At 41.9% G+C, this 17,108-nt stretch overlaps 1 protein-coding gene across 12 annotated transcripts in view; it reads right to left on the bottom strand.

Annotated features, from left to right (window-relative positions):
* Window positions 1–17,108, bottom strand: part of LNX2 (ligand of numb-protein X 2) — a 62,431-nt gene that overhangs the window by 32,026 nt on the left and 13,297 nt on the right. Inside the window, exons 5-6 of one of the 12 annotated variants that reach the window (XM_072850428.1) lie at window positions 7,338–7,601; window positions 6,782–6,893 (exon numbers count right to left, since the gene is read on the bottom strand). The exons of 10 other annotated variants lie outside the window; for them this stretch is intronic. The gene's annotated coding sequence lies outside the window, so the exon portion shown is untranslated. The remainder of the gene's footprint in view (window positions 1–6,781; window positions 6,894–7,337; window positions 7,602–17,108) is intronic. One more of the 12 variants, XM_072850426.1, reaches the window with a different exon arrangement.

Below are 17,108 nucleotides of genomic sequence, written 5' to 3'. Positions count from 1 at the left end.
TATCTCTTATCACTGCAGATCACCAGCTCAGATTTATAAAAGAATATAAAGAGGGTAAAAGAGCCAGCCAGGCCTATTATTCAAGCCATATAATTCCCTAGGAAATAATTCTCCCGGGACTTCGTTACAACAGTCGAACAGCGCAGGTGGTGCCCTGCTTTCAGTTTTAAATCCCAATCCACTTGGGAACTAGGCAAGACTGGACATCCAACTGCGCAAATTTTTATTTTATTTTTTTAAGTGGAGTGTGCATGAGAGCAATTTTAGACTGAAAAAGAGAGCTTTATCCTTAGGCCTCCTCTAGTTCTGGCTTATTGATTCAACTAACATTCTTTGGAGAAGCTTGACACAGTTTTACAAAAAGCGCAAGATGTCAGGCTTTATACCTACATCAGATTTCAGGATGTTTATTCCTTCTGTCTGAATAGGCACTACCAAAAAAAAAAAAAAAACCAAACCACAAGCAAGCCAGAATTGTAGCAATAACTTAGCCTTTTTACTAGGGTTATCTTTTTTTACATAAGTCACAAATAATTAACACTAGTTTCAGTTTGAAGTTAATGGAAATATGCGTTTTGCAATAAATACTCTCAGAGATTTAAGTAATCTATTTCTAAATTCTTTTATTAAAATCCCGGAGATTTAGAGCCTATTAACTGACTGTCCAAAATTTTACAAAAAAACCTGACTATACCCCAGAAGCAAACAACTAAGGAAAATACCCATCTTACCAACTAATCTCTCTAAAAATTAATCTTTAACGTACCACAATTTCCTATTTTGTTTACTACCCTATGCAATTTCCTCAACCAAAAGCAAAGCTCAAAAGAACACCCTTTGATGAACGACACCCCTGTTCCTTTGCTGGACTCCGGTGTCCCTGTATCCCAAAACAGCTGGGATGCAGATCTCGAGTTCTGTGGCTAACAATGCTCCATGCCAGAATGGACATCTTCTCACTGAGATGTATCTAACCACTGAATTAATGCCTAATTTATACTGTGTAGCTTAAACCAACTGCAGGTGAGAAAATGCCCACCTGTATTTCCTCTTGATTCAATGCCACCAGGTGCTGGCTGCTGCTTCTCATCCCAGAGCCCTGCTGGCAGCACAGGAATGCCTCAGCACATCCCTTTCTTATCTCTCCGCAGTGGAGAAAGGGAGGGTATGGAAAAAAGTTATAACAGCTATGGTGAAGGTTTCACATGATCCTAAACTCAGGCAGTCCTTTCCTGGTCAGTCAGATTTCTACTTGCAAGGCAACACATACCATCTATCGATCAGTAACTCTGAACAACAGCATGGTCATCACCCTGCATTTCAGGAAAGGCTGGCTTAATTTTAAACTGCCACAGGATTTCTGAAGTCTGTTCTCCATGGCCACGGCATCTGACCGCCCAAGCTAGCTAGGAAGGATCTCAGGGTACCCAAATTCCCCTGCCTTGTTCACATGCCAGGGCTGTGAACAGGATCTCCCAGCAGCCCGGAGCGGATCAACACAAGCCCCAGGAGAGGAAAACTAGACAGTGGTTACATCCATTGCTTAAAACCACATCATAACCGATTAAAAATCGGTTCTTAGCTCCCAGCCCAGTATCCTTCACAGGAATTACAGCATCAGGCTGATGATTCATAACTGTTTTCAAAGTGGACCCTAGCTCAGGTGGAAGAATAAAAGATAGCAGAAACTGTAATAAAAAACATGATGAGAATAAATAGCTGGCACACAGCACTAGAGGGGAAAAGTGTTATTTCACATCTTCCAATAAGCATGACCTAGCTCATTAGATACAATCTCTGCTTTAATATTAAAGTCATACAGCAAACAAGTGAAGCACAACTAGCAACTTGTATTGACTTTACGATATCCATGTTAATTACACTGGTATCTGAGGGCTGCACTGTCGTCAAACACCAAACCCCAATTTGATTCTAGTCTAAGTTTATGAGACAGTAATCCTGTTAGACTCTTCCCTCTTTGGAAAAGGCAAACAACTGAAAGTGTTATGAAAAGATGGCATCTGGCAGCTCAAAGTCAGGAAAAAACCTACAAGAGATGGGCAGAGCACAGCAATTAGACTGGGACAGATTTCTGCTAATGCTGCAGCCACACTGTCACTGCATGCCAATTATCCAATACACCTATTTTTTGTACCAATGAGCAACCCTTTTCCATGTTTTTTTAAGTCATTCAGCAGAATGACTGGAATTTTTGTATTCAAACTAAATAAAATTGCATCTGAACAGTGACTTTGTTCCACTGAACCACAACCAGGCAAGTCTGGGCTTGCAGTAAAACCATCTCTCCACTGATTATTTCTTTGCCTCTATGCTTGCCTTTTTGTTCCATCAAAGCCATGCCCACGCAGCGAAGGTGTCAGCCCTATACCAGACGTTGACATGGCATCATCGCTGCAAAGGCAGCGGGTCGCAGGTGATGCTTCTCCTTCCCCACCTCAGGGGTGCAGGTTTTTACATGCAATATCCTGAAGAAGATGTGCACGCGTGCTCCCCTTGCTGGGTATTTCTGGAGTACGGCATTTTTCCAGGCTGCAAAATGAAACCCTGCTTAAATCTGGCGAATAAGGAGCGTTTGGGAAAATTAATGGGACCGTAAGTTGTGTTCGGTATTTGTGGAGTGCTGCGTTTCCGTGGCAACGGGGGGCTACGGTCTTTAATTACTGCTGTGACGTTAAGGGCCCCTGCTGTACAGCAGCATACGTCAGACACGCTGCCAGGCGGGGGAACCGGCAGGAGGAATGCCTGCGCTGCCCTCTGCCCCGCGGCTACCTGCGGAGGCTTAGGGGGTCCGAGCAACCATCGGACCAGGGAACTAAAAGATGTAAAGAAAGGGGAAACTGAGGGGAAGCACAAGACCGTCCAACCTTAGGAGAGAAGATGGATGACACCCGCCTCCCAAAACCAGCACCTCAAACCCAGGGATGCTCAACACCAGGGGATGACCGGAGGAAAGAGAAGGACGCGGTGCCTGGAAATAAAACAAGTGGCCAGAAGGTTTTGCTCAAACACCCAAAGATCATCCTGCAGCCATTTTCTACGGCACAAATGGAATGGCTTCTATTTTGGGACGAGGAGATTAAAATAGCTTTACTTTAGTCAAATTGTCTCGAATGAGACAGGGAAGATGAGGACTGTGACCCTACAGAGGTCTCTGCAACGGAATATCCATTCTTTATAGCAAATGCAGAGCTACATCCAATAAATCATCTCAGAATAGAAGGAGACAAAAGCATGAATCTTTAACGAAGATACATCTATGCATCTACAGATTAAACTTTGCATATTCCTACTGAACAAGAGGAGCGCTGGAAAAGGAAGGGGTAAAAAGCACAAGCAGAGCTAGATGAGAGTCGCCGAGGTTCGGATGGCTGGGCTGCTCTCCTGGCCTGCAGGAAGCCTGAACCCCCCGGAGGAGAACGGACTTGAACTTGCACCCCCTCCTCCACAAGCACAGCAGCCACTGCACCCACCTCACTCAAAGTCTTGCTCACAAGCGTTTGCCCTTCTCTGCCATCCTGTTTCATAAGAGAGGCGGTGGCCGCCTTTACAATTTGCCAGAAGATCTACATTTTCTGTGGGTACATTCAATTTTCTGCTAAGTGGAAAGAGAAAAGCCTGTTTCTGGGGGCTAACCCTGCTTGGTGTCAGAAGCCACCCCACTGCAGGAAACCCTAAATGCAGGGCAAGTGCCTGGGGGCTCGAGATGTTGCCACGTCTCCCAACAAGCGAGCAGGTTTGCAACTTTTAGGCCTGAGCATATAAAAAAATTCTCCATGAAGCCTCCTTCAAGTTCCTAAATCCCTTCTGGGATTTTGCAGCAGTGAAAAAAATAAATAAAAAGAAGCAAAGTGAAATGAAAATAAAAATAACCCACACTTACCTGCCAGTAGAGCCAAAGACAAATTTCCTCCCTAGCACAAAGAGCATAACGAAAGCAATGTCTCATTACTACTGTTGTAACAGGTGGGCTTTTACATCCAGTGGGAGCAAAAAAAGTACCCCGACAGTCGAAAATCCGTGACAAGGAGACAATTAGGAAGGCTTTCTTCTCACTGACGGAGCAGAGGAGAAGGGCAAGAAAGAATAAAACATTTGCTTATCCACCATGGCTATTTTCTGCAGTGCAATCTGTCCACCAGCCCTTGCCATATGTGCTACCCTTTCTGTTTGGAGAGATGAAGGCAGCAGAAAGCTGTCCATCAAGATGCTAAACCTTCTGGAAAGCCCTCCCCTGCACACTTTGCCCTGAAATGGGGACTTTTGTGGATGAACAGAAAACACTTAACTAGATTAAACGTAGCTGGTTCCTGGGTATGCACAGAGATAATTTTATTTCATTAATTCACATTTTAAGGAGCTGAAGCGATTCAGAGAAAATAAAGAAGGAAGCAGTGAGCTACGTTCCATTTTTCTGCTTTTCTGTATAACCAGCCCCCATCCCTATGGGTGTGCATGGAGAAAATTCCGGGAGACAACATTGGATTAATCACAAACTGGCTTTGATGACAGAGAGAAGCTGGGGGTAGAGGGGTGGAAAGAAGCATAGAACTTCCTGGGGAATTACATCTCAGGACTAACTATTTTCAGGGAGAAACACAAGCCCCATCTCTTCCCTCAGGCATATGCCACCTTGCCTAACCTGTTACAGCTGGTTTCCCCCATCAACCACAACCCAAGTGATGGTGGAAAGCTATTTTGAAAGGTAAACTATGCTGTTACTAAGCAGTTCTTTAGCTCAGCCACATCATGAAAAAAATGAAGCTACCCCCTACTAAGCTAAGGAAAACGAACAATCTCTCTTAAAACAAGGATTTCTAAGATCTGTGTGAGACGGAGCCAAGAGGACACGCTTTAGAGACAGCTCAGATAAATGATAAGCCACACGCTGTCCTTGCTCTGCAGGAAAGCAGGCAGAGTTCCCCGCGGGAGCGAGTGCCCATCGGCTGTGAGGAACCCACGACAACCCATGGCCAGAGGAAGAAACCTGAAAGTACGGGAGAAAGAGTGCAGAGGATGGTCTAGACAGAAGGTTCGCGGCTTCAGCCTCCAGCCTCAACCTGCCAAACAGCACCCTGGCAGCTCAGGAGCATCACTTGAAGAGCTAAGGCAATCCCCTAAACCGGTCTGCCCTGCCTAGAGACTGCTTATTTTCTCCCTAATGAAAGAAAACAAATATCACCACATCAGGACTCTCAAAAAAAGAAGAAAATAAAAGCCTTCTTAAGCCCACAGTCAAAACAGTGTTTAACTCGGCTACCCACACGCAGGGCAAATCAGCCAGGAGAGATGCCTTGCTCGTGAGCAGGGGTACGGCACGCAGGGTGACCGGTTCGCCTGCCAAACCACCCCACTCGCTCTGCAGCCCAGGGCAACCAGGGAGCAGCACAAAGCTGTGCTGGCTCCAGCCACCCCTCGGCAAGCAGGTGACTTGTCCTGAAAGCACTGCCATGCCTGAGCAGTCCCTACCTGTGCCTGGGAATGACATCAGGATGCCATCCGCTAGCTGTCACTCGAATTAACGCCACGATAAAGGCAAGTTCTTTGATTCTTAACGCTTTAGAGCGATGACTGCACCTCTCCCTGTTAACTCTGCTGAAGACATTTCGCTTTGCTGCTGTACATAACTTAATTTCCACCTAGTTTCCAGGGAGAAATTTCCTTCTGATCTGCATAAAAAGGTTATTTTCAGAGCCAGATGCCCAACCCAGCTTTGAGCACACAGGAAAGGCAGAACGCAACCTGTCCTCATGCTCTTGTGTATTTATACAAAATACCCTCATATTATTTTGTAGGACGCTTGTCAGAAAAAAAAACGACTTTACATTGAGATATTCTGCTTATGTTCTCTGTAGGTATATGTACCATCCCTCAGATAGATGTACTCTGTACACAGATACTGAAAATAAATGGCTCCACACATCATCAGAATTTACATAACAAGAACATGTTAGATCTAGAAGCTGTAGTCTTAAATATACAAATAGTATCTTAAATAAAAAACATTTAAATATTTTATATGTAAACAGGTCTTTACATACACAGTAGACTAGTACTTGATCCGGGGACTCCAAACAGGATTCAGAGAGGGAAGCGGACAGCGAGTTGACTATGTAAAGTCAAGTCTGGTTATACAAATTTGACAGAGGCAAAGAATATGGAAGCAAAGACAATACTGCATTTGTTTTTAGTCCAACTGTAGGAATCATATAGTCTGCACTTCAGCCTTGTAATTCCGCAGCCACCAAGAAAGAGTGGAGACAACATTTGTTTAATTAAAAAAACAACAAAAAACCCCCAAACATTTTCCCTAAAACATTTATCCTCTAACCATGTTTGGCAGCTGTTAATTTCAATTACTTTCCCTAGTAGCTTGGCTGACTGCATGTTAAATATATACATACATACCTGTGTGTGTGTGTGTCTGTGTGTGTGTGTGTGTGTGTGTATATATATATATATATATATATATATATATATAAAAAAATATATAATTTCAGCATCTATCAGATAGGGAAGCTTTTACAGTGCAGTTATTTATCTGCCTGAGGTGCAAAGTTTGGCTGCTGCAGTGTGTTCCCTGAATCCTGTTAGTGGTCTTAGAAAGAAACTACTTCAGCAGGAGCACTGTTGAAAAACAGTCCTTTAAGATTCAAGTGAAAACTTTAGCAAAGATGCATAGTAACACACAGTAAGCCAAAAGGTCCCGGTATGTATTCTCAAATGAGTGACAGGGGCTAAATATTAAGCAGCAATCTTCTACCTCCCCCTTGAAGAATGAATAATGTGGAGGAGTGAGCGCTGAACCGCTGTTACAGCACTTCTGTCCGTGTTCCTTGGTCATCTCATTCTCTTTGTTTAAAAAAATAGGATTCCTAAACAAAGGCAGACAAATGAAAATCATTACCTTCTAAGTCAGTAGTACAAATTAAAACAAAATAAAAAAATTGACACTAAAGACACGTAAGTGGTAGCACCTATGTAAAACACCAAACTGGTAGCCATATGCAGAAATTATATGGAACATATATATTTATATAACTATAAATAAAGAAATAATTAAAATAAAATTGTCCAATAAAAGCACAAAGGGTTAAGTGCTCAGAGAAGGGTACTCGTCCTACAAGCAAACTGGGGGAAGGGTCAGGAGAAGTTTGGTGGAGTGGGGAGGCATCAGGGCTCCAACTGCTACGCTCGTCTAGCGAACAAAAGCTGAGTTGTTAAAAAACCGTAGGCCTAGAATTATGAAAGAAAAATGCATTTCAGTTCTCAGATGTTTAATCATGAATTTGCAAAACATAGAGAAGACATTTACTCACGTCAGTAGGGAATTCTGGTTCACCACATTTTGGGAAGAGAGTGGGAAAGGAGCGATGCGCTAAAGAGCCCCACCAGGTAGGATGTTCAGATTCTTAACTTCAGGCACCGCTTTTCTGTATCCGTGGTCAAAATGGCTCCAACAATAGAGGCTGACAGAAGCATGCTACACTGGGAAGGAGCCAACCTTCTCCTCCTCCTCCTCCTCCTCCTCCTCCTCTCTGTCCAATCTCTTCTCAGCACACTGAAATTTTGCATTTGAGATTCTGTGGGGGATGATACAATTTTCACTTCCTCATTTATTCTATGTATTCAACCCTTAAGAGCTAGCTCTTAAAATACCAGTCTTGCTTTGAAGGATATTACTTCATTAGCATTGCTTTTGGAAAAAGGTCTTTAAGAGGCAGACGATTCAGCCTCAGGAGTGCCCATCTTCTTTGCACTCCCTAACCACAATGCTCATTTTCCCAAACCAAGCACTTTTCAACAAGTTAGGTTAGGTTCACAAACATAAAAAATTCAAACTCTCATTTATTTCCATACTTTTTTTTGTTACTCCTAACCCATGCTAAACACTTTCACATGCTTTATGCCAGATACTTAGATGAAACTTTTTTTAAACTTTATAAACTTTTTTTTAAAATTGCTATATTGTCCAAGAGCCAGGAATCATCACAGACAACGTTCCTACTGCATTGGGAGCTGTACAAATGAACCCAAAAGATAATGCTGTCTCTGTGAGATAAGACTCACATTCCCATGGGATATATCTCCTTTTCATAAAAAGGGAGCAGTGCTGTGCACCAAGACGATAAGACCCCAGAAGTGCTACACAAGGTCCAGTGATGCTGTGGACACCTGCCTATCCTTCGTACAGAAGCAGCAGCAGTAGCAGCTGTGTTGATAAGGACAGGTCCACTTAATGCAATGGCACTAGCATGGGATGGAGTGTTTGGAAATAACATACTTCCAAGCTTCTCTGCTCCTATCAGCAACAATGGGGACTGAAAGAATTAGTGAGAAGTTCACCTGCAAACTGCTGGTTCATAAAATCCAGGTCTTGTAAGAAATGACTCCAACTTATTATCAAGTTCAGAGCAGGCCAGTGGCTCACAGGAAGAGGCTCTAGTGGGTCAAAGAGACTATGCCACAAGTCGGCTTCACCTGCCAGAGTCGCTAAAAAGCTAAGGAAGACCTAGGAAATGAGTGCACACTTATCCTGAGAAGGGTCCCTTCTGCATTAAGCTTGTAATATAGAGAAGTATGAGGGAATCCACACAAAAAATTAGTCTGCTTTATGGTTATTGGTTTCCAGCTAGACACAGACATTTGGGTCAGAAAAACATTATTTCACATTTCTGTAAAGAACTGTTTAATATTGCAGTAAAAACCAGCCTCATTTTCACTGGGTTTGAGAGTTAAAAAGCTAATCATTCCAATTTAATGACCAAGAGGTGGGCAAACAGGGTAATTAAAAGCCCTCATCCTGTCCTTTTGGTGTGCCACCTGAAAACCAGAAGCACAGTCAAGAACACAATAAGATTTTCATTCAAATAAGACATCTTACTTTAAAAGCAGTAGACTCAACTACAAGCAATACCGTCTCTTATTATCAGTCACATGGGATGAGAACAGAGAAACAATAAATAAAATTCCAGGCAACTAGTCTGTCTCCATATATTAAGTGAATGTAAAGACAACACGTAGGGAAAAGGAAAGAGTCCTGAAAAGGCCATCCTAGCTGAACAATTTTAAGATGCAAAAGGCAAAACCTTTCACAGAACCAAGAAGTTACACTAGAAAGCTACTGCAGTAATATAACATACTTCGGCTAAAAGGGGTGATTTGCATACATTTCCCTTTATGAACTTCAGAATGGGAAATATATGAACTGGGATTTACTGCTTGTCCATACAAACCAGTTTAACTGAACATGAGAGTTTCAATAAGGTTAAATTCTGAACTGATACTTATTTTGTTTTCAAAGCATGTTGTGTCGCTTTAGCTTCAGCCAATCACTACTACTAAATGGAAGTAAATTTAAAGCTAAAAGAGTTTACAAAGACTCTTGGTTTTTTTCACTAAGTAAATGAAAATAAATCACTGCACTTTCCCACATGCAATAGAAGACGGATTTTTTTTTTTTTGGATGCTGGATTTGGAGAACAGCTCATCTGCTGGGGCTCCGTCTGGCTGGAGACCCACGTTCTCCACGGCCCTCCTGACTCCCTTCAGACTTGTGAATGCAACTGAGGGGACGCTTTGGCTCAGAGATTCCTATTTAGCTGCAAACTTGGGGTCAAAGCGTGCAATGAACTAGCTATAAAACCTTGTCCCAAATAATTATTGTAAACACTGGTACACAGCATGCTTAGGGTAAGAAAATACACAAACAAAACCGCTGAACCTCACCAACAATTTAAAATCTTCAATTAATAAACCTCCTAACAGCCCGACCTGACACCTCACTTGCTCTCCCATTTTTCTCTCTCTCTCCTTCCCCTCCCCAAATCCTGGGAAAAAAGCGAAGCAGGAATTATTCTTCTGGGACAAACATTTCCACCTGAAAACATTAAGTACAGTTATTTCAAGATACCTACACACTAGAGCTCTTAACTTTTGTTTTTCTATCAAGAAGTCCTGAAAGCAAACAGATTTAGTAAAAAGAAGGAACAAATGCATGAATGATCTTCTGTTTCTCGTTCAGTTTTTCAGAAGTATATCATCCCTTTTTGTTTTTAAAAAAGTCTTAACCAGAGGACTTGCGTTACTTAAAGTCTGCGTGCATTGCACAACACCCAATGAAATGAGAAGCCTTTTTTGCAAGGTGGTTATAAAGGCCACCTGGAAGTTTACCAGGGTTTCTAGGACGCCTATTGGAAAACCTTATGGATAACTGTACAACTATTACTACATACGTATCCTAGGAGACCAAAGAGCTTTCGCATTTAAGAGCTTATTTCCCAGCCACCCTCTCGATACACATCTCATGCATTTATAAATAATACAAATAGCAGTGAAAAAGGAGGACGTTGGCTTAATTTCAGCCAGAACGTACACTGACCTCTGCTTATATCAGCACAAATGTTTCGTTTTATTTCACTTCTCCTTCTCTCTCACCTTCTGACTACAAAGATGTCAGAAATCTCACATAATTCATGCAATATGTTTTTAAACTTGAATTTTACAACTGAGCAAAGCTAGAATTTGTTAATCTTTAAAAATTCATATACATACATGCAAATCACCAGAAAGAGCCTTCGTATTCATGCAAGTGAAATTTAGATTCCTGACCACAACATTTTGCAAAACATCAAGCTGTTAAATACAACATATCAGAGAACCATATAATCTAGGAAAAACCCTCAGAAAGAGAAATGCAAAAAAAAAAAAACAAAAAAAACCCCAAAAGCACAAACCAGCTAATTCAAGAGAGGCTCACTTTACACTTCGGGTTAGAATAGCCTATGCATTTGAAACAAGCTGAATCGAAAGCGTTCCCTTCATTTCTTGTTTGTAATTCTCGTCACAGGGTCTAACCTGCAATTAAGCACTCCTTGCCCAGCCTCTGAAGAGCAGCATCTTTAAAATGCCGAGCGGAGCCCTGGAAACACCCAGGTACGATTCCTCAGCAGCCAGCACCGAGGATCTGTTACAAAACCTGCAACACAGAGCACGACAGCCCCTTCCCTTCATCACCTTTTTAGTCTACATTTCTTACCCTTCCATCCCAGTGGAGGCAAGGAGGGAGCACAGCATACCTGCCCAACATAAAAGAAGGGAAGAATATACTGGTGTTCTCCTGGAGGAGGGGATATCACATGACAACAGGGAACTTCAAGGAAAAGGGTTGTCAGCATGCTGCTATACACAAATTAATTCACCGGTGGGTAATTAAAACAGGACCAGCCCCTCCTATAACTACTAAGCAGCTCTTGGGGTTTGATTTACTTAAAGCAGTAAATTCATCTAATCACCTAACCTTGCACGAATACGAGTGAAGACCTAACAGCTGTGGCTCAGTAAATACTAACCGGAGCAGAAGCCAGCGTAAAAGATCTGCCAGCGCTCTCTTACACTGTGTCCTTTTCAAATCCTAAACCTAACATTAAAATTAACCGCAGGCTAAAATGTCGCCAGCAATTTCTCATGAATGCATAATGAAATGGTGCTACTACATCTAGCGCATCACAGTTTGGTAAGCACACCCGGCGGGTATCACACACACAGGAATACTTACAGTAACTCCACGTATATAGTGGCTCTACAACACATACAGGACATTGCAAGTCTCTGTCATGCTCTCCATGTGCTATGAATATTATGTAAAGCAACACAATGTTTGCAAGAAAAACAACAAATCGGATTATATAACGTTATTTTTCTTTCCTCCCCTCCCCTATTCAAGAAAATTCTGCTTTTTAAAAAATAAAATTAAAATGAAATGTTGAAACTGTTCTCAAAACCGTGCATACTTTCTGAAAAAGTCTCAATTTCTATATAGTTTTATAATTCAGTATCTCAATACTAGAGGGGTATTTAGTGCAGAAAGTCAGTTTTACATCCTGAAATGACTCTGCTTTTGTCAGTTAAAAAAAGAAGAAAAGAAAAAAAAAAAAAAAGGAGTATTCTGTTTTTCTTTCAAATTAGCTAACTTCCTGGCTTTCTGAATACTAGATATACTGCATATTAGCAGACTCACAAACTACAAACCACTATCTTCCACGGCTTCTTTTATAAAGTCCAGTATATTGGACTTCAATAACTCCACTTTCAAACTGAATACTTAAGTACTGTTTTTCCATTATACTGGTCACAACACAAATGACATGCAAGAGAGTCTACAGCCAGCTAATGGCAATAACCACCATATCCCTCAAGACACTGCCCTCTCCCTTCACTTACTTAGTTCCATGAAGTGGATGAAAAAAACCCCTAAACCTACAAACACCACCATAAATCAGCAGTAGACAAGTATGCTCCAGCGGCAAAGAGTTCAGTTTGAGGTCTCAGTGGATGCTTCAGAAGACTTCGGGGTGGTCTTTATACCACCCTCTGCTTGAGAAAACGATTGCAAAGTAAATTACCCATCTGAAAAAGTACCAAAACCTGTTTTCCTTGACTCTTCTTGGCTTGGCATGGTCTCAAACAAATGGGCTTGGATAAACAGTGTAATGAAGAGGACTGATGTCTTTCTGGTTCACAGGAGAGCTGCATGGCCCAGACAAGGTATCACCCCTGGTGAGGCAACCAGACCAGTTAAATAAATTGTCTGATCAGAAGGGAGGCCCATTCTGCTCCTTCCTGTGAGATAAAACCTGCGATGGTATTTCAAAGACCTAGAGAGCGCTATGGAAACTTTTGACCCCTGCTAGAAATATTTCCAACAGCACTAAAATGATGACGTCAATGATATTTATGCTAGGCTAGGGGAGTTTTCTTTGAGTTTGAGCATTTGCCTGTAATACACCATTTCATCTGGAGAACCAATATAAACCAGTACTGGCTACAGCGTTCCTCTGTCAACACACCACTACTACACCTACATGGGCTTCCTTTAGCACGCAAGTGCCATTTGTTAAAATAAAAAGAAAGTCATGGCTGGAAATGACATTTGCTAAGTGTCGTGGTTTAGCCCCAGCCAGCAACTAAGCCCCACACAGCCGCTCGCTCACCCCCCTCGGTGGGATGGGGGAGAGAATCGGAATGGTAAAAGTGAGAAATCTCGTGGGTTGAGATAAAGACAGTTTAATAGGTAAAGCAAAAGCTGTGGACACAAGCAAAGCAAAACAAGGAATTCATTCACTCCTTCCCATGGGCAGGCAGGTGTTCAGCCATCTCCAGGAAAGCAGGGCTCCATCACGTGTAACGGTTACTGGGGAAGACAAACGCCATCACTCCGAACGTCCCCCCCTTCCTTCTTCTTCCCCAGCTTTATACCCTGAGCGTGACGCCATGTGGTATGGAATATCCCTTTGGTCAGTTTGGATCAACTATCCTGGCTGTGTTCCCCCCAACTTCTTCTGCACCTGGCAGAGCACGGGAAGCTGAAAAGTCCTTGACTAGTGCAACAACAACTAAAACATCTCTGTGTTATCAATATTATTCTCATACCAAAATCCAAAACACAGCACTATACCAGCTACTAGGAAGAAAATTAACTCTATCCTAGCCGAAACCAGGACACTAAGATACCATGATTTTTAACATGGGGATCTTAGCTGTACTGTGAAATGGCATGGTGAAACGCCACACAGCAAAGGAAGGGGGCAAAAGCAGAGCCCTCACCCTGTTGCACAAAAGTTGCTCCCCAGCCCAGCCCTGCTGCCGCAAGGTTCCCTCTGAACCCCCAAACATGAGCACTGCTCTCACTACCAGCGAAGGCAGAGGAGGACAGCCAGGATCTGCCTGCTTGGCCAATGGGCTGAACCGTAATTCTGGGTTTGAGCCCCAAAATTGCCTTCAGGAGCCATGTCTTCAAAAGACCTGAATGGCTGAATGGCATGTTCTCCTCCTAAGTGATGTGCCTATTCCCTCCATCAACATGGGGTTTAATGCACAGACTCTGTAGTTTTAGAAGTGCTTTGCAGCAGGAAAATTAAGATTTTAAGATGTGATTTCAACTAAGCATGCCACATGATTGCAATGAGCAGCTGAACAATGAGATTTTATTGGAAAGAAAGAAAAACCCACCACAAAACCCCATATTATACTAACCTCAAAAAAAAAAAAGTGTTTCTGAAGGAAGAGGTAAACAACTTTTACCCTCATTAAAAAGTTGAGAAATGTGCTTACCACCACTAAAATATAATTAATACACAGGCTTCAGAAGAGTCCAAAGGAGCAATTTAATTAACCACCCACTGATTTCATAAATGACAAGAACACGCAACAGTAATGGCACCCTATAATTGAAAATGTCCTGTTTATTTAGCTGAGCAATTGTGCTGTTCTATGTTGTGCATAAATATGAGGAAACACGTTTTGAACTCATGACATTTTTAACTTTGTAAGGTGTGACAGAACAACTTACTGCCCATTATATAGTCACTGTATACTCCACTTATTTCATGCCTTTACCTAAGAACCTCAAAGTCACTGACAACCATAAAGGTCTTAACCTTTATGAACTCTTTTGATGGGCTTTTTCCATGCCCTCTTCAAAAACGCAGAAGAGCTGAGAGGAAAAAAAACAATTTTACTGGTATGCCACTTCAAACTATCGCTTCATGTAGGGACTTCGTTTATATCTGTAGCTCTCCCACTTTCATACAAAGGGATCCTCTGTAAGCCCCATGAAATATTTCTGTTGACGATCTTGTAAACTCATTTTGCAATTTCTCACCCTTTTCCTTCACGTGGGAAAAGCTTCCTTTCAGCTACTACATCCTTTATTAAAGCTGAAGAGAAGCAGCTTTTACCAAGGCAGGAAAACAATGTAACAAAATATGTGAAAGGCTCTTCCTCATTCTTTTATTGGACTTTTCAAGGATAAAGCTGAACTGAATTAATATTCCTTCTTGCATTCACAAAACTCAAAATGCCTTTGTGCTGCTACATTACAACCATCAAAGTCTATTTGACTGAACATGAAACAGAGCAACATCTGAATTTATGAGCTGTCCATCTCCCTGTCTAATGGACACACTAGGAGCATTCATTTATACCTGCTTTGGGGCATACATAATTTAAAATAACAGACTGAAGAGATTCTTCAAGCATAGCAGTCTCCACTGAAAGCTGATCGCCAGACTAAAAGACTTTCCTTACAGGACTCAACAATATATCATAAAATAAACCTCAGCAGTCCAACACCGCAGCAGCAGTGGCATGCCAGGATGGACGCAGCTGCCTCGTACATCGGTCTCAGAATCTCTGGGATGATATCAATGGCTTCACGTAGCATTGGCTCCCTGCCCACCTACTACAGGAAAAGCATTCCTTAATAGAAATTGCACCATTAAGTGCTGATCCCAACAGCATCACTGTACGACGTATCTAGCTGAAGTGATTAGTTTGCGTGTACACATTAAATACACATTTCTGCAATTTTTCATCCAACAGTGAAATCTTTGCTTATTGGTATTAGCTAGCCATGTTTACTGTTCCTGAGGGTTTCCCATCCTTAAGTGTTTATGATATTTACTCAGTCTGTAGCAAACCATTACCAGGCTCACCTAGCTGTATTAGCTGCCTGTCAGCAATGCCATCAGATATGTAAACATCTCTTTAAAATTATGAAACTTCCCACTACTTTTATGCACTATGGTTTATTTACCAATTAGATGAGGAAAGAAGGGTTCTTGAATAAATACCAAAAAACAGCCTCTAATAATTTTTGTAACTTTTTTTTTTTTAAGTCTTTCCAGCTTTCGTGTGTTAATTCTTTAAGAGCATTCACATCAGAAACTGGCAGGTCCCCAGTAGCGCCTGTGCCCCATACCCCAGCAACAGCACCTGTGGGTTCCTTGCTAATACTCCCTTACATATCCTTCCTCAAAGGACTCTTGGGCATCTTACCGCAGGACTGAACACAGAGCTGTTTTCCAACAGTTAATCACGATGACTGCTGCATGCTTCCAGGATGCATTCACCCTGTGAAAATGGTTTAGATTTTCTGCTTTCAAATGTTATAGAAAATATATTGCTTAAATTGCAATATGTCATTCAACTGCCTGCAGCTTCCAAAACAATCTGGACTGCTCAATATTGCTGACTTGTTTCTAACATTTACTATTGCAATAAACCTTATCAGAAAGGCTCACCTTCTTCCATGTCACTAATATATTTTGATAGAAAACGATGCTCCACGACTCCTTAAAAGAACTCCATTTACCCATTATATATACCCCTAACGACTGCACTCAAAGTTTCTCAAGTGGTCTTACCTGCAGTAAGAGCACGTCCGTGGTACGCAGATTTCATGTGCTAGGTTAACTAGGTAACAAGCATTAGAAAAGAGACTGACCACAGCTAGAGAAAGGCTTAATCGTACAAATATTTGTCACAAGTGTCATGTCCCACTAGGGAAACTCTCAAAGATAAACGGTGCTTGTGTAACTCACCAGAAGTCACCTGGGATGTGGGACAAGGCAAGAGGAACAGGGAGACCTCAGTAGGACAGGAGAGCTCCGAATTTTCCACTTCAGTGAAAATTCAGCTCCAAATTTTCCACAAAATATCAGAACTTGCCGTTGAAGAGAGCAGAAATATCCAATCTTGAAGATGACCTTTCTCAAAACCTGCCTGTAGGAATTCCTGTACTGCTCAAGTTTGTTTCTTTTTAAATGGGTTAAATGCTGCCTATTTTCCCCTCTTGATCGGCAGATTATTTTTTCCTTTATAACACCATTCTCCCAAGTTTTCTGCCACACAAGTCTGAAAAGCCAGAGCCGCGGTGGTCTGCAGCTTGCTTATGACACTGGCCCTTACTACCTCCCCAGGCGCCTGGAGGGGCAGGCAGCAGCCAGGCGTCCTCCCTCCTGCCTCCGGTGATCCCTGAGCCCACTTCTATGGAGACGTGGGATGGACACGAGGAGGTAAGTTATTAAGTGATCAACATACATACAGGAAAACAGTTCATTTTAAATATTACACAGGGGATGTAAGTAGTTTATTAATTGCATCTTCTAGATTAATTTCTGCTTCCATTAGGTTGTGGCACAGTGAAGTAATTTAAATCAAGAGATTTACAGCACTTTGAACTGGTTTAATAATGCTAAAGCTTACTGTATACATTCAAGTATTTAACTCACAAGAGCTACCTTTTTTCA

The sequence above is a fragment of the Ciconia boyciana genome, chromosome 1 (assembly GCF_034638445.1).
Source record: "Ciconia boyciana chromosome 1, ASM3463844v1, whole genome shotgun sequence".
NCBI lineage: Eukaryota > Metazoa > Chordata > Aves > Ciconiiformes > Ciconiidae > Ciconia > Ciconia boyciana.
Note: the sequence above shows the minus strand (reverse complement) of the source record. Positions and strands in the feature narration are given on the sequence as shown.